The following is a 24,165-nucleotide window of genomic DNA, read 5'->3' as shown; positions in this document are numbered from 1 at the left end:
AATCAATATTATTTTAGACTATTTAGAATAACTAAATCATATAAGTTTGGGTTGTTGTTGTAGTATAGGAAATGATGAATATACACATACACAAGAATGTATATATATATATATATATGTATATGTATACATATATTACACACACAAATATATAGATGTATATATATATATATATATATATATATATGATTATAGAAATCTATGTGTGTGTATATATGTATATATAGTTATTTGGATATGCCCACATACATAATACTCTTATATATGCATATACATATACACTGAGACACATACACATACACACACATAGAAATATATACATATGCATATCATGTATACATATACACAGATATATCTCTATATCTCTACTATTTTAAGATGACTGACATGTAGATTTCTTGATTGAATCTTTTTTCCTAATTTTTGTCCAGCATTAATGATTACTAATCCTAATTTTTTCCTAATAAATTCTATTTTTGATCATTGTTATTTTGTTTTTGTATATCTTTTATTTCCTATTCTCTTCTACTTTATTTCTACCTGTTAATTTGCCTTGCTACTACTTAACCTCCTGATTGCCCCCCCCCACATGGATTGTTCCCTTTTCTTATCTCCCCATGCTTTCCCTCCCTTTTATCCCACTTTAATTAATCTTAACACCTTTATCTCATTCCCATCAATCTACCTACACTTCTATACTCCACATTATTTTGCCCATCTCCCATTATTTCTTTATCCATTTTCTTTTTTTTAATTATAGATATATGCATGTGTAATTTCATAGCATTAACAATTGTTTTTCCAATTTTTCCCCTCCTTCCTCCCACCCCCTCCCCCAGATGGCAGATTGACCAATACATATTCAATATGTTAAAGTATAAAGTAAATACAAAAATGTATACATATCCAAACAGTTATTTTGCTGTACAAAAAGATTGGACTTGAAATAGTGTACAATTAGCCTGTGAAGGAAATCAAAAATGCAGGAGGACAAAAATAGAGAGATTGGGAATACTATGTAGTGGTTCATAGTCATCTCCCAAAGTTTTTTCATGGGGTGAAGCTGGTTCAATTCATTACTGCTCTATTGTAACTGATTTGGTTCATCTCATTGTTGAAGATGACCACGTCCATCTTTATCCATTTTCAATAGTATTATATACCCTTCCTTTTTAGTATAACAATTCCAAATGTGAGTAGGACTTCTAAACTATCAGGCCTCCTCCCCATCTACTTCTTCTGCATCATATCTTGCTCTTGCAGCTAGTTCATATGACATAAATAGCTTTTTATCTTTTCCTAGATTTTTTTTTTCTTTTTAAAGTCACTACCCCAGTCTTTCTTTTGGACTACACAATTATGAATGTCAATCTTAGACATATGGTTTACATTTTCACATGTAAAACATAAACAGTTTGTCTTTATTGAATCCTTTGGAATTACTGTTTGATATTGAATCTTATATTAAATGCTTTACTGAACAGATTTGTTTGAGGCAAAATCCTGAAAATTTGATAATTAATTGAATGTATATATTTTTGTTCAGTATCATACTTAATTTTTTAATATTTTTTTGCCATAATCCTATTTCTTTGATTGTTAATATAGCATTTCCAAGACCTGTGGTCCTTTATTGTAGTCACTCAAAGATCCTGTGCAATTCTAATTGTAGCTCAATCATATTTGAATTATTTTGGTATTGTTGCTTGTAAAATTTTATCTTTGATCTGAAGATTTTGAAATTTAGCCATGAAATTCTTAAATATTTGCATTTTAAAATCTCTTCAGGATGGTGATTGATAGATTTTTTTTTCATCTTTCTACATTCCTCTTTTCTTCCATCACTTCAGGACTGTTTTATTGCATCATTGTGTCAAAATGGTTTTTTGTTCGTTTGTTTTCTAGTCATATCTGTCATATAGATCAATTATTCTCATGTTTTCCATTCTTTATCTATTTTACAGATTTATTATTTTACTTATATGGCTCAGTTTCTCCTCTATTTTTTCATTTTTAAAATTTTTGTGTTATTATTTCTTGGTATCATAACTTCACTGGCTTCCATTTGCACAAATACAAGCTTCAAAGAATCATTTCCTTCTTTAAGGTTCTGGATCTCCCAACCATTTTGGAGAGTAATTTGGAACTATGCCCAAAGGGCTATATAGCTGTGCATACTCTTTGATCCAGCATTGCCATTCCTGGGTCTGTATGCCAAAAAATCATAAAGGAGGGGAAAGGACTGATATGTGCAAAAATGTTTTGTACCTATTATTTTTGTGGTAAAAAAGAATGGGAAAATGTGTAGATGCCAATTAATTGGGGAATGAATAAAGAAGTTATGGTATATGAAAGTAATAGAATGCTATGATTTTATAAAAAATTAGGAACAAGATGATTTTAGAAAAATTTACATGAACTAATGATAAGTGAAACAAGCAGAACCAGGAACACATTATACATAATAACAGTAACAATGTGCAAAATGAAAGACTTGATTTTTCTCAGTAGTTCAGTAATACAAAGTAATCTCAATAGACTTTGTTCAGAAAATGCCATCTGCTTCTAGAAAAAAGAGCTAAGGAAGCTGAATGTAAATCAGCACATGCTATGTTCACTTTGTTTTTTTCCTCTCTCCTATGGTTTTTCCCTTTTATTCTGATTTTTCTCCAATATGATTCATATTTACTGACACTTGAATGGATTGATTTGATATAGTACCTTAAAACATAGCACAATTCTGATGTAAATTCTTCTGGAAGCTAAATTGATCAATGTATACTGTTGGAATGGAATACTTGAGTTCTGATCCTTCCTCAGAACTTATTAGCTATGTAATTCTGGGCAAGTCACTTAATCTCTATCTACATGTGTTTCCACATCTGTAACATAGGTATAGTAATAGGACTTACTTTTCAAGGTTCCTATGAGAACAAAGCAAGATAGTATTTGCCAAGTGCTTTGCAAACCTTAAAGTACTATGTACTTATGGTTACTCTCCCCAAATCAAGAGTGGGAGCTTATCTCCAGAACACCTGGGATCCTGCTTTTCTTGCTTACAAAGTCAAATTTCTTATGATATTGTAAATCAATATTGTAAATGGGCATTGATATATATGGCAGAAAAATTAACAAGAACTGCTACTGTCAGTCATGACAAATGTAAGCTAAAGAAATGCCATTAGGAGTGCAAAAATAATTGCCCAGTAGTACAAATGGGAAGACTATGCATAGAAGTTACACCACAGATCATGGATTTCTGAAACACTATGCACTGGCTATGGTCTTTGTATTAAGAAATGCTCTTTTTGCACATTGCCAATTGTCAACTTATCTAATTGGCACAATATTTATATTTTGTTACATGAAACAAAATATCAGTATTCTGCCAATTTCACAGGTTGCCTATCACTTGTTCAGGTGGAATTTGAGAATTAATTGGAACCAATAACATTTGGGAATCAACTGCTTTGACAATTTCACGAAGAAAGCAAGAACTAAATAGTGGAAAGTATGAAAACATACCAGATTGACAAAAAATCTTGATTTATTTTTGAGGATCTAAGTTGCAAAAGTATTTCACCAATATTCTAAAGAATTAGCTAAAAATGATTATCAAGCTTTAATATATAGATCAGATTCCCATATTTGCAAAGGACACTGTGGGTTCTATTTTGGACAGAAGGATGAAACAAAGACACAAGCTAGCATATCGCTACCTTTTATGAACCTGCTACCTACCTAGATATTAAGCAGCAGCTAAAGGCTATCATCACTATATAACCACTAATAAATCTTGGTAGACATATCATTGTTTTGGAGCTTGACATAAGTGTTTTAGATTTTTGCTCTGCCTTTATATGGAGTGCAAAATGCTTATGGTGTTGTCACTACACCTTTTAGCATATTTTCTTAGATGGTTACATTCCTATAGAAACTTATGATTCAGAAATGCATCACTGGCTTTTAAAGTGCCTGAGATAGTAAATGAAGAAAAGTGAAAAAGATGTGCATGCCTAAATATCCAGAAATTAAGAAAAGATGGGAGAATTTGAATTTAATCATTGCCAAAGAATTCCCAGACTTTAAAATTATGATGATTCTAGGAGAAAATAGTACTGGCAAAACCACATGCATCAAGATGCTTAAACCTGAAAGAAAGGAGGTATTAATGGTAAATGTCAGTTTAAAGTCATATAAAATCATTCCAAAATCAATAGAAAGTGTATACCAATATCTACATAAGAAGATATGAGATCCACTATTTATCACTGATGTAATGAAGTCTTTGCACATTTAAAACATCATAGATCCAGAGGAATAGACATTATCTGGTGGTGAGTTACAATTAGTTTTGTCTGGGTAAACCTATGTCTTCTATTTAATTGAAGAACCATTTGCATACTTGAATTATGAGTAGCATGTAATGGCAGCCAGAATTTTCAAACATTTCATTCTCCATATAAAAAAGACAGCCTTTGTGCTAGAACGTGACTTTATAATAACTGGCTCTCTAGCAGATTGGGTCACCATTTAGAACATCATCGTAGAACCCACTTGCAAATCGTATTCATATGATTATGACTGGCATAAACAATTTTTTGTCACAGCTTGAATTTACTTTCAGAAATTATCCAAAATTCAATAAAAATATTGCAAAAAAGATTTTTTTCCTGAATGATTAGGCTGAGAATATTGATAACACATTTCTCTAAGTAAAGATAATCAGAATTTTTGATGCATAAAACTTTAATCAGTTTTTAGATTCTCCATATAATCTGTAGTTTGTAATATGATTTACTTTAATGTCAGAAAGAAAATGTAGCATGGTATATTATTATACTGTAACATCAGACTGCCACTTTTCTGTACTTGTGCATAAAGCCATTCTTTGTGTAATGTTCTAAGATGAAGACATTTCAAGTTATGCATTACCTCCAGATTTTCCAAACTTGTAGGGAAATTTTCAATATTACTGTCACTTAATTATGTAATAAATGCTGGCCAGTTTTTCTAAATTTAAAAATCTTTAAAAACTCTTTTCTATACAATATGGTTGACCCACATATGTCAAGATATAGAAACTGCTTTTATTTTAAAAAGCCAGTCAAAAAAATCTTAAGGTAAGGATTTAATAAATGAACATCCATCAGAAGTATAAAAATAATATTTATTATTATAATCTGCAGCTGCTTTAGTAATCAACTGTACTTCTACAGTAGAAACATGCTGAGAAATCCATTTATGTAGAAAAGGATGGCTTGTATAATAAACCATTACTAACTAAAGAAATAATGTTTATTTCTCCATTATTGTGATACACCATGAAATCCTAAGCTTTTACAAAAATTGTGAAGTAGAAATATGAGTAATAAAAACACCTTTCAGCTTCACAATTAATGTCAAAGTTTGGATTTACTTCATTCCATCTTTATGGTCCCATATTTTGGGATATTTGATTTCTGAATTCCCTTGCAATTTGAGGTTCTGTGATTTTTGTATTTCTTACTCAAGTGGTTCCAGATTATAATAATATATTTAATACAATGTCTTGTATTATATACAATATAATTATATTGTTTACATGTATATATAACATAGAATATATGTATATATACACATAATGTATGTATAATATGTATATATTATATACAATATAATACAAATAATTCATTTACATTTTAATAATAAATTTATATATTACCTCCCTTTCTCACTTAACTTGCACCAATCTAGTCTAATAAAACACATAAGTCTGAAGGACTATTAATAACCCAAAATATTACTTCTCATTAGAGCCACATTTTTTTTAAAGAAAATACAAATTACATCAAGGAAGAAATTCCTAGAAATAGAAATTAGTGGCTTTGGCTGAAGTATGTAAGGGAAGTGTACATTCACAAGATAAGGAAATAATCACTTCTCAATGTTCTTTTTGAGAACATTGTACAACATATCTTTCCAGCTACTTTAAGGATTCTTAAGACTGACCCACCTTGATAAGTCATCTGGTCTATATCATTGCCACCAGGCATGTGACTTCCTAAATAATTGAGATGGATGGTTCTCAGTTTGATACAACTTGATAGAACCAAATTTCTCAATGACAAGCTTGAGAGCATATAATATCTGCCCATACTGATAATCATTGGGAGGGAGCAGAGCCAAGATGGTGGAGAGCAATCACAACTTTCTGTGACCTTCTCTAATGTTCTCTCAAACAAATCATGGATTAAGGCTCTAAACTGGCTTTGGAGTCACAGAACCCACAAAACTTTGGAGTACACCACATTTCCAGAAGAAGATACCATGGAATAATTTTAGAACAAGTGTGTTTCAAACCTGGGGCAAGGACCTGGAGTGGGGAATCAGAGCATTGCAGCTTCCACATACCTGAGAATCTGCTATAAGGTGACTGTGTCCTTTATATGTGGGTGATATAGCAGATTTGCTACAAAAGGCAAAATGTGAACCACTGAACCCTTGAAAAATATGGGACCTAGCCGTAATTACTGAGCACCAAAAGTCAATCAGCAAAACTGCCCCAGGGTAAACTAAAGCAACTTGTGGCTCCTTTTCATTAAGAGCAAAGCTCAAGCCTTTAAAAATGAGCAAAAAACAAAGGAAAAAAAAGAATTTTTTTTTTAAATAAATTTTATAATTACATATTTTTTGACAGTGCATATGCATGGGTAAATTTTTTTTTTACAACATTATCCCTTGTATTCACTTTTCCAAATTTCCCCCTCCCTCCCTCCCTCTACTCCCTCCGCTAGATGACAGGCAATCCCATACATGTTAAATATTTTACAGTATATCCAAGATACAATATATGTGTGTAAAACCAAATTTCTTGTTGCATGAGAAGAATTGGATTCCAAAGGTATAAGTAACCTGGATAGAAATACAATAGTGCAAACAGTTTACACTCAATTCCCAGTGTTCCTTGTCTGGGTGTAGCTATTTCTGTCCATTGTTGATCAACTGGAACTGAATTAGATCTTCTCTATGTTGAAGATATCCACTTCAATCAGAAGATATCTTCATACAGTATCGTTGTTGAAGTGTATAGTGATCTCCTGGTTCTGCTCATTTCACTCAGCATCAGTTCATGTAAGTTTTTCCAAGCCTCTCTGTATTAATCCTATTGGTCATTTCTTATAGAACAATAATATTCCATAACATTCATATACCATAATTTACCCAACCATTCTCCAATTGATGGGCATCCATTCATTTTCCAGTTTCTAGCCACTACAAAAATAGCTGCCACAAACATTTTGTCTCATACAGGTCCCTTTCCCTTCTTTAGTATTTATTTGGGATATAAGCCCAGTAGTAGCACTGCTGGATCAAAGGGTATACACAGTTTGATAATTTTTTGGGCATAGTTCCAAATTGCTCTCCCGAATGGTTGGATTCTTTCACAACTCCACCAACAATGCATCAGTGTCCCAGTTTTCCCACATCCCCTCCAACATTCATCATTATTTTTCCTGTCATTTTAGCCAATCTGACAGGTGTGTACTGGTATCTTACAGTTGTCTTAATTTGCATTTCTCTGATCAGTAGTGATTTGGAACACTCTTTCATATGAGTGGAAATAGTTTCAATTTCATCATCTGAAAATTGTCTGTTCATATCCTTTGACCATTTATCAATTGGAGAATGGTTTGTTTTCTTATAAATTAGAGCCAGTTCTCTATGTATTTTGGAAATGAGGCCTTTATCAGAACCTTTAACAGTAAAAATATTTTCCCAATTTGTTACTTCCCTTCTAATATTGTTTGCATTAGTTTTGTTTGTTCAAAAGCTTTTTCATTTGATGTAATTAAAATATTCTATTTTATGATCAATAATGATCTCTAGTTCTCCTTTGGTCATAAATTCCTTACTACTCCACAAGTCTGAGAGGTAAACTATCCTATGTTTCTCTAATCTATTTATGATCTCATTCTTTATGCCTAAATCATGGACCCATCTTGATCTTATCTTGGTATATGGTGTTAAGTGTGGGTCCATATCTAATTTCTGTCATATTAATTTCCAGTTTTCCCAACAGTATTTTAAAAAAAGGAATCTCTACATAAACAGCTTTTATGGAGAGAGAAAAGAACAGACCTCAAATCCTGAAATTCTTAAAGGCAAATCAACTCCAGATAAAGCCTCAAAAGGAGATATGAGCTGGTGCCCATTTCACAAGGCTTTCCTGGAAGATTTCAAAGGATCTTATAAGAGACTTAGAAGAAAAATGGGGAAAATAAATGAGATCTTTGCAAGAAGGCAAAAAGCATATAATTCCCTACAAAATAGATTTGAAGAAATGGAAAAAGCATAGAACTCCTTAGAAAAGAGATATGAAAAATATATGAATAATATATATGAAAAATTGAATTTGTGAAATGGAAAAAATGCAATGAACAAAACCATTCAATTGGCCAAATGCAAAAGGAGTTAAAAAATGGCAACTGAAGAAAATAATTTACTAAAAAATGGGAATTGAACAAATGGAAGTGAATAACTCAATAAGACTTCAAGAATTAGTCAAACAAAACCCCCCCAAAATGAAAAATATAGAAAAAAAAATGAAATGCCTCCTAGGAAAACAACTGACTTGAGAACCATATTTCTGTTATGGGTATACTTATAAAGTGTGGGTATAATTTGATTTTATCATGATATGAAAAAGAAATTAGACGTGAAAAAAGGATTAAACTGGAAAAAAAAAAGAGGAAACATGAGGTAAAATAAGGAAAATTAAATCTCACATAGAATCAAAGAAGATCTATTATAATGGAAGGGGAAAAAAAGGGAAGGGAATGAACATTGTGTGAATCTTAATCTCGTTAGATCTGGAAAAAAAGAAATAATAACAGATATATTTGGTTTCACAGAGAAACTTGTCTCACCTTACAGGGAAGTAGGAGAGGAAAGGGGAAAAGAAAGGGAAAGACTAACTGAAGGGTAAACAGAAGTATTAGGTGAAAGATGTAAAAAAAGGGAGAAAAGGCTGTTTGATGGAGGTGGTGATCAGAAACAAAATACTGGGGAGGATGGAAAGGGGAAAGGAAAGATAAAACATAACTTAGGGTATATAAGATAGCAGAAAGAACAGAAATAGTTATTTTAACTGTGAATGTTGATGGAATGAACTCTCCCAGAATGGAAGAAGATAGCAGACTGGATTAAAAGCCAGAATCCTACAATATGTTGTATATAAGAAATACATTTAAAGTAGAGGGATGCATGCAGAGTAAATATAAATAGCTGGAGCAGAATCTATTCAGCTTTGGTATAGTTAAAAAGTGTAGCAGTCCAGATCTGAGATCAAGTAAAAACAAAGATAGATCTAATTAAAAGAGATAAGGAAGAAAACTATATTTTATTCCAGGGTATCATAGATAATGAAGCAACATCAATATTAAACATATAAGCACCTAATGGTATAGCATGCTAATTCCTATAGGACAAGAAAAGAGAGATATAAGAAGAAATAGACAACAAAACTACACTAGTGGGGGATCTCAACCTTGCCCTTTCAGAGCCTGATAAATAAAACCATGAAATAAATAAGAAAAAAGTTAATGAAGTAAACAGAATATTAGAAAAGTTAGGTATGATAGAATTTTGGAGAAAATTGAATGGAGACAGAAAGGAATATTCTTTTTTTTCCCAGTGGTTCATGGAACCTATACAAGATTTGACCATATATTAGGACATAAAGCTTCAATATCACATGCAGAAAGGCAACAATAGTAAATGCATTTTTTTTCAGATCAGAAAACAATAAAAATCACATTTAATATAAGGCCAGGAGAAAATAGACCAAAAGTGAATTGTAAATTAAACAATCTAATTCTAAAGTATGAATGGGTAAAAAAGCAAATCATAAACACAATAATTTGATCTAATAGAATGACAATAATGAGACAACATACCAAAATTTGTGGGATGCAGCCAAAGTGATAACAAGGGAAAATTTTATATCTCTATATGCTTACTTGCATAAAATATAGAAAGAGAAAATCAATGAACTGGGCTTGCAACTAAAAAAGCTAAAAAACTAGAACAAATAAAAAAAAACCCCAATCAAGTACAAAATTTGAAATTCTAAAAATAAAAAGACAGATTAATAAAATTGAAAATAAATAACCTATTGAATTAATAAATACAATTAAGTTGGTTTAATGACAAAACCAATAAAATCGATAAACTTTAAGTCAATTTGATTAGAAAAAGGAAAGAGAAAAATCAAATTGTTAGTCTTAAAAATCAAAAGGAAGAACTTTCCGCCAATGAAGAGGAAATTAGGCAATAATTAGGAGTTATTTTGCCCAACTATATGCCAATAAATTTGATAATTGAAGTGAATATCAATGAAAATATAGATTGTCCATGTTAACAGAAGAGGAAATAAATTATTTAAATAGTCCCATTTTAGAAAAAAATAACAAAAAAAAATTATAACAAGCTAGAAAATAATTCCTGAGCCAGGTGGATTTACAGGGGAATTCTAACAAACAATTCTAATGGCAATTAATTCCTATACTATATCAACTATTTGAAAAAAATAGGGAAAGGAAGCATACCAAATTCCTTTTATGACACAGATATGTTGCTGATAGCTAAAACAGGTAGAGTGTTACAGAGAAATAAAATTACAAATTTCCCTAATAAATGTTGATGCAGAAATCTTAAAGAAAATATTAGCAATAAGATTACAGAAAATCATCCCAGCATAATACACTATGACAAAGTGGAGTTATACTAGGAATGCTAGGATGGTTCAATATAGGAAAACTATTAGCATAATTGACTCTATTAAAAAAAATCATATGTTTATAGCAATGGATGCAGAAAAAGCATTTGATAAAATGCTACACCTATTCCTATTAAAACACTAGAGAGTACAGGAATAAATGGGCTTTTCCTTAAAATGATCAGTAGAATCTATTTAAAACCATTTGTAAACTTCATATGTAGTGGGGGCAAACTAGAACCATTCCCAGTAAGATCAGGAGTAAACAAGGCTGCCCACTATCACCCACTATTCAATATTGTATTATAAATGCTAGTTTTGGAAATAAGAAAAGAAAAAAAAAGATTAAATGAATTAGAATAGGTAATGAGGGAATCAAATTATAAATCTTTGCAGATGACATGATGGTATGCTTAGAGAACACTAGAGAATCAACTAAAAATTACTAGAAACAATCCACAACTTTAGTAAAGTTGCAGGATACAAAATAAATCAAAGTAAATTATCAGCAATTATATATATATACATATATATATACACATGTATATATATATGTGTGTATATATATATATACATATATATATATATATATATATATATATATATATATATATATATATATACACACATATATATATATATATTAACAACAAAGCCCAGCAGCAAGATATACAAAAATAAATTCCATTCAAAATAACTTTGACAGTTATATAAATATTATATATATATATATATATATAAAACCTAGAAAAAATAATAAAAAAGTTCATCTGGAACAACAAAAGGTTAATAATGGTAAAGTAATTACTGACCAAAAAAATTGCCAATGAAGGTGGCCTAGCTGTAACAGATGTAAAATACATTATAAAGCAGCAGTCATCAAATGCATTTGATACTGCCTAAGAAATGCTGGTTAAGAGTAGTTGATCAGTGGAATAGGTTAGGATCATAGGATAAAATCCAGCAATTTAGTTTTGGACAAACCCCCAAACTCTAGCTTTTGGGATAAGATCTCACAGTTTGACAAAAATATGCTGGGAAAATTAAATATTAATATGGAAAACACTAGGCATTGACCTAATACCATATATCTAACACCACATACCAAGATAAGGTCAAACTGGTTTCATGATTTAGACATAAAAAGTGATATTATAAGTAAAATAGAAGAACATAAGATAGTTTATCTCTCAGACCCTTGGAGAAGGAAAAAACTGAAATTCATAATTGAAAACCAAATAGATAATTTTTATTATATTATATTAAAAAGGTTTTATACAAACAAAACTAATGGAGACAAGATTAGAAGAGAAGCAATAACTTGGGAAAACATGTTTACATTTAAGGGTTCCTATAAAGGCCTCATGGCTAAAATATATAGAGAATTGACTCAAATTTTTGAGAATTCAAGCCATTCTCCAGTTGATAAATGGTCAAAGGATATGAACACACAATTTTCAGATGAAGAAATTTAAATTATTTCTAATCATATGAAAATGTGCTCTAAATGACCATTGATCAGAGAATTGCAAATTAAAACAACTCTGATACCACTATACACCTCTCAGATTGGCTAAGATGACAGGAAAACATAATGATGAATGTTGTAGGGGATGTGAGAAAACTGGAACACTGATATATTGTTGCTGGAATTGTGAACAGATCCAGCCATTCTGGATAGTAATTTGGAACTATTCTCAAAAAGTTATCAAACGGAAGTCAGGAGGACCTGAATTCAAATCTAACCACAGACACTTCCTAGCTGTGTGACCTGGGCAAGTCACTTAACCCCAATTGCCTCATGAAAAAAAAATAAAATAAAAGTTATCAAACTGTGCATACCCTTTGATCCAGCAGTGCTTTTACTGGGCTTACATCCCAAAGAAATATTAAAGATGGGAAAGGGACTTACATGTGCAAAAATATTCATGGCAGCCCTTTTTCTAGTGGCTAACAACTGGAAACTGAGTGGATGTCCATCAAATAGAGAATGATTGAATAAGTTATGGCATATGAATGCTATAGAATATTATTATTTTATAAGAAATAATAAGTAGGATGATTTCAGAGAAGTCTGGAGAGACTTCAATGAACTGATGCTAAGTGAAATGAACAGAACTAGGAGATCATTGTACACAGCAACAACAAGGTTATACAATGAACAATTCTTATGGACATGACTCTTTCCAACAAGATGATTGAGGCCAGTTCCACTGATCTTGTGATGAAAAGAGCCAGGTACACCCAGAGAGAGAATTGTGGGAACTGAATGTGTATCAGAACAGAACATCCTCACTCTTTTTGTTGTTATTCATTTGCACTTTGTTTTTTTACTCATTTTCTTTCCTTTTTGATCTGATTTTTCTTGTGCAGGAAGGGAATTGTATGAATATGTTTACATGTATTGGATTTAATATATATTTTAACATGTGTAACACATATTGGATTGCTTGCCATCTAGGGGAGAGGAAGAAGGGGAAAATCTGAAACACAATGCTATGCAAGGAACACTGTTGAAAAATTATCTGTGCATATGTTTTAAAAATAAAAATAAAAAACTTTAAAAAATATAATCATTGGAATGATACATAAAAGATTATATCCTAGTTCATCTTTTAGAGAATGTGACTTGATCTAAGTCATGACCCAGAAAGAAAAGTTGAAACAGGATAAATGAAGGGGCTGACGTCAGGTGTGGCATATTTTGGCAGCTCTATCACTCGAAAACTGAATTGTTTTTTCCCTGCAAGAGCCATTCATGGTTCCTTCATTTCATATATTGACCCATGTTAATTCAGAGGTTTTGCAGTCATCTGAATGAAGGGGGAATCTGCCACAAGGGTGCACGTGTGTGCGTGCTTGTATGTTGAGATGTGTGTGTGTGTGTGTGTGTGTGTGTGTGTGTGTGTGTGTGTGATTAGAAGTAAGCCATGCAAAGAGTCTTAACACAAAATCTGGGTAAGTACAGAATAGGAAGGGTGATTGATGGCTGCTTTCACAGCATCATATTTAGATCACTGAGAATACTGGATAGTTTGCAAACACCCATAATGAGAGCTGTGCTGGGTTTGGAACAAGACTTAGGTTGAAATACTTACTCTGTCATTTACTATCTTTGTGATGCTGACAGTCAGTTAAATTTCCTCCTTCTCAATTTCCTAATCTATGAGATAGTTTGCCTACATTTATAATTGAGAAAATTATAAATTTCAGTTAGCAGTTAGCAAAAATAAAGACATAATTTCTGTTTTCAATCCATGTTCAAAGAGTTTGAAATTTATCCAGGAACTCATTGAGGGTCTGTACACTATTTTTTAAGAATCCTTAATCTAGTCCAATCTTATCATTTTATAGAAGTGGAAATTGATATCCAGAGAAGTTAAATAACTGATCTCAAGGAGTAAATAGAAAAGCTAATGTTCTAACCAATGTCCTCTGAGTCTAACTTACGAGGGAATACTCAAAACTTTAACTACTCTGGCAACATGATAAGGCATCTGTGACTCAGTGTAAAGTTTTCTTCTTCTACCTAATTCTTTCCTATGATTTACTGAAGCTAGAAAAATTTTCTTTGATCTTATATTCTATACAATACTGTAGAAGTTAGGAGTTTTAAGTCTGGAACCTTATGACTTAGTCCAAGGCATTAGTATGAAAAGAACCCTTGGTTTAGGCAGCAACTATTGCCACAACAGTCTTGCAACTCAGGTCCATTTGTTTGCTTATGCCCTTTAAGTCACTAGCAAAAACTAAATAAAAAAATTAAGTCATATTTGAAATTGCATATTTATTTTGTTAGTAACTGTAAAAGCCTTTAAAAGGAACCTTGAATTAAAAAAAAGTAAGCTGAAGAAACAACTAAGGAAAAAAATATTTCTATGATAGTCATGATAATGACCAGGAAAAAAAATATTTTGAAATACTTCAGTATGGTGATTCATGATATGATCAGTTATGACTTCAGAAGATTGAGAGAGGTAGTAGAAGAAAGAGAAAATGTCTATGCAAATGAACCATAAATAGAAATTTTATTTATAGTGGATTTCTATTGAAATAAATACAATTGATAATTTCTATACAAATGAATAAAAGAATGAAGGAGATAAAATCATACACAAGCTATTACCCCTGTCTTTAGAAGTTTACTGTCTAAGACCAAGTACATAAAATATGATTGAGCTGTCTAAGGATATATACAAATACTGCTTAGATATTGTATTGATGAAATTTTTTTTCATAATTGTATGTTCCATATTTGGCTTTTGATTTGGTGATTGGTCACTCTTCTAAAATGACAGTGTTGGAAGGGACCTCAGAAATAATTTATTCCCTATAGCTATAAAGGACACTTAATATTCTTATAATCATTTGGTATCAGTCCTTGACTTCTCACTCCACCCTACTCAGCCTATCTAATCATTTGCCAAATCTTGTCATGTTTGCATCTACAGTGTTTCTTATTTCCTTTGTTTATTTGACATAGGTACATGCTCTTTGTTAGTTTAGACATTGTTAGTTTTTTCTTGATGATTACTATTTCATTTTAAGTGACATTAATCAATTAACAAGTATTTATTAAGCACCTACTAAATGGCTTTAACAGATGCTAGTCTTCTATAATTTCTACCTTACAACAGTTCCCTGATGTTTTAGATTTTTTGGTGTTCCAAATGAATTTTGTTATTCCTCTGATAGTTTAGTTGGTATATGTAATGTGCTGTTGTCTCCAGAAGCTGCCGATCGCGCTCTGGGAGGAGATCTGCTGTGTCAACTCAAATCTCTTGGACAGATTCTTCTTCCTGTAGAGAACCCGTTGTCTCCAGACAGTTGCCATTAACTCTCTTCCAGAGAAGTGACTTCCCTTCCTGCAGAGAGCTGCCTCAAGCCTGGTCTAGAGCAGAGACTCTCTATCTCTGGAGTGCTGACCTCTTTATCCTCCCAGAGAATGGGCGTGGGATAATTGCAAGGGCTTCTGGGAAGAATTACTTCAACCAATGAGCTTGCTCCTCCTAAGCATGCAAGCTCTTCCCCAGGAAAGGCTGGAACTAGAGAATTGTCAAGTACTGACTTAGCACTTAGTAAGAACCTAATATCTCATTATCTCATTAGCACTTACTAAGAACCTAACAGGTATAGTATTAAAACTGTAAATGCACATTTGTAGTATTGCTTTTTTATTATAGTGACATATTATTTAGTTATACTGACATTCTTCCAGCTATTTAAGTTCTATATTTCTCTAAGGAGTTATTGGCTGGTTTTCCTTCACACTCAAAGAGGATTAAAATGATATCACTATTTCAGGATTAAGATACAACGTCTCCAACTGTGACTGATCAGACAATTACAACTTCAGAAGGCTTTATCAAAAATACTGCAGATGGACATTGGAAGTGAAAAGGTTTTGAAGCTTGTACATCTGATATTTCTTTTGAGCTATTATAATTCTGCTTTGTTTCTTTGGAGGGAGTAAGCATTTATTTTGTTTTTATTTATTTAGCATTTTACTTTTACCCAGTTACCTTTACAAACAATTTTTAAAATAAAATTTTAAAATCTTAAGTTCCAAATTCTCTCCTTCTCTCTCTTGTCACACACCATCATTGAAAAGATAAGCAATTGGAGGCAGAGCCAATATGGTAGAGAATAGATAGGTCTCTGTCTGAGTTCTTCCTAACTTACCTCAGATCAACAGCACATCATATCTGGTTTAGAATGGGTTTAGAATGACAGAATCTACAAATATTTGGAGTGTAAAAAATTTATAGCAGAAGATATGGAAGAACTTCAGGAAAGGTCTGTCTCACTTTGGCAATGTGGGCAATGGGGTTTGCAGGCAAGTGCAGGCACAGCCAAGGAATAGATATTTTTGTGGAATGGGGGAATCTAGTGGAAGGTTCGTAGACAAACAGCATTTGCTACTCTGTCCTGACTCAGAAGCCAGTGGATCAACAGACTAGCCATGAAACTTCAAGCACAAGTACAGGAGGCAAATTGTGAAGCCCTGAACTCCAGTATGATAAAGGGCTTGGCCATGCCCATCCAGCATGGGAGAAAGTTGACAGCACCAGCACCAGGGCAGCATGAAGCTGCTGTCACCTTTAGAGGAAGCTTGGAACTATCTCCCCTTTGCCCTAAGAGCAGACCTCAACTTATAAAAATGAGCCAAAAAAAAGCTCATTTATAGTTTTTATGGAAACAGTGAAGAACAGACCTGAAATTTTGAGGATACTAAAGGCAAAATATATCCAGATGAAATCACAAAGAGTGATATGACTTAGTCTCCATATAACAAGGCTCTTTTGGAAGAATTCAAAAACTATCATAAAAGAAAGTTACAAGAAAATGTAAAAAGGAAGTAAGAGCACTGGAAAAGAAACAAAGACATTTTCTGAAGAAGATAACTCCTTAAAGAATAATTTTGGCATATTGGAAAAAAAGTAACTCGATGAAAAAACACAATTTCTAAATAGAAAAGAAATCCAATGAACAAACCAACTCATTTAAAAGTTCAATTTTCCAAATGCAAAATGAGATTAAAAAGCTAATTGAAAAAGAATAATAATTCACTAAAAATTGGACTTGAACAAATAGAAGCAAGTGACTCATTGAGGCATCAAGAATCAGTCAAACAAAACCCAAAAAAATAAAAAAATAAAAAATAGAAGAAAATGTAAAATGCCTAAACAGAAAACAGCTGACCTGGAAAATACATCTAGGGAAGACAATCAAAGAATTATGGAATTACCTGAAAATTACAATGAAAAAAGAGTCTAGAGAACATTTTTCAAAAAATCATCAAGTTGGGGAGTGGAGCCAAGATGACAGAAAGGACAAATGCCTTTTTTTGAGCTCTTCTCACAATACTCAGATTGATTAGCAAATCCTATCTGTGAATTAGTTCTGGACTGACAGAACCCAAAAATATTGGGTATGTAACAAATTACCAGCATAAGGTAATTTTGAAGTTTCCAGAAAAGTTTGTTTCAATTGATAATGGAAAGATTTGGGTCAAGCATAAGCAGACCTAGCACAGACACGTGCAGACAAGTGCACAGTTCCATGGCAGTGTGAACAATGTGTACCCAAGAATCTATAGGGAGGAATCTACAGCAGTGTTGGCTATTATTCTTGGTTGCAAACCAGTAGATTAATGAAGAAGTTATAAAATTCAAAAGGTAAATATTGAATCCCCAAAACGCTAGAATCTCACAGGATTTAGCCAGTCCCAACCAGCACCTGGAGTGAGTCAGCACTAATTCAGTGCAGCTGTTGCCACTGTTTGTAGAGGAAGCTTAGACAATCTCCCTTGCCTAAAAAGCAGATCTCAACTTTTAAAAATAATGAGCAACAAAGTATAAAAACCTATGACCAGAGTTTTTCTTTTCTTTTCTTTATTTTTTTGGACAATTGCAAAACCTTTTATTCCAATTTTTCCCCTCTTTCCCCAACCCCCTCCCCCAGATGGCAGGTAGATCAATACATGTTAAATATGTTAAAATATATGTTAAATAAAATATATGTATACATATGCATACAGTTATTTTGCTGCACAAGAAGAATCAGACTTTGAAATAATGTACACTTAACCTGTGAAGGAAATAAAAAATACAGGTGGACAAAAATAGAGGGATTGGAAATACTATGTAGTGGTTCACACTCATTTCCCAGCGTTCTTTCACTGGGTGTAGCTAGTTCTATTCATTACTGCACTATTGGAACTGATTTGGTTCATCTCATTGTTGAAGAAAGCCACGTCCATCAGAATTGATCATCATATAGTATTGTTGTTGAAGTATATAATGATCTCCTGGTCCTGCTCATTTCACTCAGCATCAGTTCATGTAAATCTCTCCAGGCCTTTATGAAATCATCCTGCTGATCATTTCTTACAGAAGAATAATATTCCATAACAATCATATACAACAATTTATTCAGCCCTTCTCCAATTGATAGGCATCCACTCAATTTCCAGTTTCTGGACACTATAAAGACAGCTGCCACAAACATTATGTATGTAAAAGGTCCCTTTCCCTTCTTTAAGATCTCTTTGGAATATAATCCCAGTAGTAACACTGCTGGATCAAAGAATATGCACTGTTTGATAACTTTTTGAGCACAGTTCCAAATCACTCTCCAGAATGGCTGGATATATTCACGATTCCACCAACAATGTATCAGGGTCCCAGCTTTCCCACATCCCCTCCAACATTCAGTATCATTTTTTTCCTGTCATCCTAGCTAATAATAGTGGTATCTCAGAGTTGTTTTAATTTGCATTTCTCTGATTAATAATAACTTGGAGCATCTTTTCATATGGTTAGAAATAGTTACAATTTCTTCATCTGAAAATTGTTCATATCTTTTAATCATTTATCCATTGGAGAAAGGCTTGATGTATTTCTTATAAATTAGATTTAATTTTGGAAATGAGGCCACCTTTGACTGTAAAAGCATTTTCCCAGTTTATTGTTTCCCTTCTAATCTTGTCTGCATTACTTTTGTTTGTACAAAAGCTTTTCAATTTGATATAATCAAAATTTTATATTTTGTGATCAATAATGATCTCTAGTTCTTCTTTGGTATGACCATGATTTTTATGGTGAAAGAGAAGAAAAGATTTCAAACTCTGAGGTCATTAAAATGAGGGGAAAAAAAAACAGAACAAAACAACTCATATAAAAATTAAATTGGTCAAATACAAAAAGAACTAAAAAAGCTAAATGAAGTAAATAGTGCATTAAAATTCATAACTGAACCAATAAAAATAAATGACTCAATGAGACATCAGGAATCAGTCAAGCACAACCAAAAAAAAAAAAAAAGAAGAAGAAGAAAAAGTGTAAAATACATTTTTTTTTTTTTTTTTTTTTTACTTCTGAAAACAATTAACCTGGAAAATAGATCTAGGAGAGACAATCTAAGGATTATCAGGCTTCCTGAAAAGTATTAAAAAAAAACAAAAAAACAAAAAACAAAACCTTTATCTTATACAAAATCATCTGAAAGAACTGGCCAATGTTTTAAATCATAAAGTAAAATAGCCATTGAAAGAATTCACTTAACATCTTATGAAAGGGCCCCAAAAAGGAAAACTCCAAGAAATATTGTGGCTAAATTTCAGAATTATCAGACCAAGTAATGAGGGAAAGGAGAGGGGGAACCCCATTTCTCGGTGCCAGGTCCGAAGGTGGCCATTGGGTGGGCAGGAACCCTTACATGGTGTGTAGGATTCCATGTGTTGGCTGGGAGGGCTCCTGGAAAGAGGATTCCGGCTTGGCCCTTTTTATACCTAGAAGATGATGGGCATGGTATCCCTAAGTTCTTGGTGGGCTTTTCAGGTAGCTCAGATCAGGTGAAGCCTGGGGGAAGCTGAGCTGATAATGGGGCTGGGCCCAAATATTCAAAGGGTGCCTTTGACTAGGATTTGTGAATCAAGGTCAGCCATGGGTTGGGCAATTAGAAAGGAATCTTAAAGAGACCTCAACCCCCATTAGTTCCCCCCTTAAACAGTTGAGACTTAAATTCATTTAAGAAAAAATAAAATTTGGGGCAGTGTCCTTCATTTAAGGCAAGGTTGAAGATTTTCTCCAAAGATCTTCAGAGTAGTGGGGTCCCCTCGTTTTGTTCCCCCTTCAAACCATTGTTTCCAGATGCATGTGAGAAAAGGGGCATTGATCTCCTCTTAACTGCTTCGAGCTGACAAGGGTCATAGAGATTTGGGGTTCCATGCCAGGAGGTGAGGTGTGAGGTGTGGGGGATGGCAGCAGGGCATCGAGGGGGTGTCCCGGTCAGTTGTCCCCAGTCAAGTTGTCCCCAGTCAATGTTCTCCAGGCTGAAAGGCCAGCTGAAAATCCAAAGTGTGAAGCCTAGAGAAAACAGATCTCAGGAACAGATTGAAAGTGGGGTGTCTTCCAGGGTGGAGATGGTGACATTCAGGAGAATGGGGCCTTTAGCAAGAAATGCATCAGGTCCCTTCTGTGGGCTGCTTGTCTGATGGCCCACCTAATTATCAAAGAGAAATAGGAGAAAATGCTGAGAGAAAAGATTATTTGTAGCCTAGCTCTTTCACCGTTAATTTCCAGGAAAGCTAATTACTCCTGTGGTTAAGATTAACGGGTGTGGACTCAGAAGTCAGGGGAGGCAAGAGGCCTTGATATCTAGTAGATTTAATGAACCACTGCTCTTTTGTAAGGCAGGGTCTAGGGATGGGTATGTATCCCCAGTTGTCAGAGCTGCAGATCAAGATAAGAATGCATTTTAAGCTCTTGGAAATGTTGGAAAAAACTGATGTTTTTCTTGAAGAGAATTAGTAATTCAATAAGCAAAGATCCTGAAACTTTTCCTTCCTAGTTTCCCCACTCTTTATGGCGTAAGGGTGAAAAGTATCAGCATAGCCTACCCGGGTTTGAGCTGTCCTGAGATAAAAAGGGAAACAGGGCCAGACCTCAAATTCCTACCAGGGAGCAGGATGCTCCAGGGTTAGTTCAACCCTTGTGGTGTTCTGTGGTGGTGAGAAGGCATCTTCTCCTGCTCAAATTCTGGGCAGAGACTGGGGTCTTCTAAGGCTTAAGACTAGAAGAGATTTGCATTAAAAGGGCATCTTTGCTTCTTTCTGAGTGTCTGGAGGCAGGAGTTGCCCTGAGAAGAGAACTGAGAGTCTCAGGTTAACGAGATAAAGGGAAACCAACTACAGTGTTAGAGATCAGTTTTGTTCTTACAGATCTCTATTAGTTGTCCAGTAGCAGACAGATGATCAGGCTAAATACTTACTTAGTATTTAGGATGCAATGATTACATATAATCAGGCTAGAAACAGCAAGGTATGACATAATTGAATTGCATTAACAATTTCTATTGACTATTGCTCTGATCTTAAAATCAGTTACATGAGGGAAAATTGCAAGAACATAAATTCTAAATAAATATTCATCATAACCTTATGTTGACAACAATAATGAATTTGTCCCAATGAGTTATAAGCAGTTAAACTTTTAGAAATAAATCCTACTGAAGTATCAATGGCATTCACAGAAATCCAGGCTAAATTTGAATATTGCTCTTTCCCAACCTTTTGGCTTCAAAGGACTCAGAAGCTTTGCTGAGTGTTTCCTAACAGCAGGGAAGCCCTGTCAAGGTGGGTGGAGATAGATTAGTTAATCTGTTCAGTGGAGTTTAAGTAACCAGACCCCAACTCTATAGCTTTCATTCCCTTTAGGTGTCCCTAAGAGAGAGAGAGATATGACAAACACTTTTCTTTTTCCAGAGCTGTGCCATGACGTTTCAATGAGCTGCTTGGCTTGAATGCAGAGCTCCAGACAGCATCAGTTACATCCTGGGAAATTGAGCTGTCCCACCTCGCTGTTAGAGAGTGGGGGTTTATGTTACCTCATGAACAATAAATCAGGAAGACTGAAATATAGGCAAGAGAAATATTGGAGTAGGTCTCTAGAGAGATGACATAATCAGTGGAGACAGCATCTTGATAAGAGATTCCCATAGCTTGGGATGGGAGAGACATTCTGCTATTCTGAAACATAAGATCTTATCAAATATTCTGATAAAGAAGCAGGGGGAGGTTTTGCAGAACTAAGAGGCAGGGAACCTGAGGCAGAACTGAGTCAGGATAATTAGGGAAACTGAGTCAGGACAATAAAACAAATAAACCAGACTAAAACTAGAAAATGCAAGGACTTGTGGCAAGGACCAGTTTCTCCCCGATAACCCTAGAATTATTAGCATAGAACAGCACTCCTTATTCAGAGAGACACAAGTCTCCCTATTCAAATCTCTGCAGTTGGGGGACATCTCAGACAGAGATAGAGAGTCTTTAGGTCTGTGGTCATTTGTGCATTTAACTCAGCCTCTGCTGTGTAGCAGTGCTCAAGGCAGTCCTGCTGCCCTAAGAGGGCACCCCAAGTCAGGTGCTCCATGAGAGACAAAAAATGGAGTTTGAGAGCTTCATTCTCTCTCTCTCTCTAGGGAGGACAGATTTCTGAGTAAATTATGTAATTAGACCAAGACAGGCCACCCCAAACCATTAGAATCTTGATATCGAAATGCTGAAATAATTAAGGAACTGGGGTAACAGGAGGGGAGAAACAGATCAAAGAGACTGCCAGTCCTTGGACAGGTGTCTGATTTTTGGTTGTTTCTAAAGAATGATCCCAAAGACTGAATAAGGGATTTCAAAGTTAAAACATAACTTGGTAAATCATAGTCTAGCAAATTTTTAAGCAAAGAGTAAAATAGTTTCCAATTTGGCCTGAACTGAAATAAGACATCAGTTTTTCCCAATTTCCTGACTAGCTGAAATCTCAGTTTCCTTCCTCCCCTGTTTACAAAAATTATCAGATTATACATAACAGACTAATAAATTTCCTGAAATAGCAATAGTTAAACAGGTTTATACAGCAATACTTAAAAGTTTTTCTCATATAGAACAATAGTCAAACAGTAGTCCTCCAGTTTTAATGTCTTAAAAAAATACATGGATTAATTTGAAAGCCTATCTCACTCAGAACCTTTTTGGTGGAAGGTGGGTGGAGAAATCCTACATGGCCCCTCCCTACTCTGTTAGAAGAGACAGGGGGAGGGGAAGGCAGCTAGCATTTACCTCAGGCTACGAGGTACTTGATGGTTGAGTTGAAGACAAAAGACCCTATCCCCACCCATCTTTTAGTAAGCAGGGTGTGGGGCATTTGGAGTATTTAGAAAAGTCAGACCCTAATAGGAGATACTCAACTTCTGAAAAGAAAGTTGGGAGTTGGGAGAGTAGAGAGAGATTGGAACTCTATGTAGAATTCAGGTGTTAATTTAGCCATTCTCTAAAAGGCAGCTTGAGGGAGAATCTATTCTTTCTATATCCCTGGCTTTCCTGGACTGAAGCCAGAGAAATTGAGGCAAGAGATACAGTATAAGGAAACTGAGGCAGTAAAACAACTGTCAGAATAGAGAAAGATTCTATCGAGGTGCCAAATTAAAAATAGTTAAGAAGTGTTTAAATAGTTTCAATCACTTTAATTCACCCCTGCCTGCCTGCAGTCAGGATGGAGGAAGAAAAAGAGAAATCAAAAGAAACTATTCTCACTCTCTTAACAATTAATTTGCCTGGATTCGGAATTTGTTCCCCAGCCAAAATTAAAAAGATGTCCTTTCTGAAATGACAGCGTGGCCAAAGCTGCACTTCCAAAAAGAAGCCCTTAATTATTGGCAATATGAGGGATAGGATGCCAATCGAGAGAAATAGAGAGTGCGCTAGGAGCTTCTGAGACAGAGTAAAACGTGAGCAGTTTAAATTCTCTGTCTAGGCTTTAGAGAGCAGGTAAGTATGCCCTGAGGCTTAGAAAATCCTATATCCAGCCTAGAGAGCATGATCCAGTGCGCAGGATGACTAAATCAGGAAA

At 33.9% G+C, this 24,165-nt stretch overlaps 1 pseudogene; it reads left to right on the top strand.

The window, feature by feature from the left end:
- The first annotated feature begins 3,116 nt into the window (after positions 1 to 3,116).
- LOC141552968 (ATP-binding cassette sub-family E member 1 pseudogene) lies at positions 3,117 to 4,537 on the top strand (annotated as a pseudogene).
- The last annotated feature ends 19,628 nt before the right edge of the window (positions 4,538 to 24,165 follow it).

The sequence above is a fragment of the Sminthopsis crassicaudata genome, chromosome 2, assembly GCF_048593235.1.
Source record: "Sminthopsis crassicaudata isolate SCR6 chromosome 2, ASM4859323v1, whole genome shotgun sequence".
NCBI lineage: Eukaryota > Metazoa > Chordata > Mammalia > Dasyuromorphia > Dasyuridae > Sminthopsis > Sminthopsis crassicaudata.
This window is presented reverse-complemented; position numbering and strand designations above follow the sequence as displayed.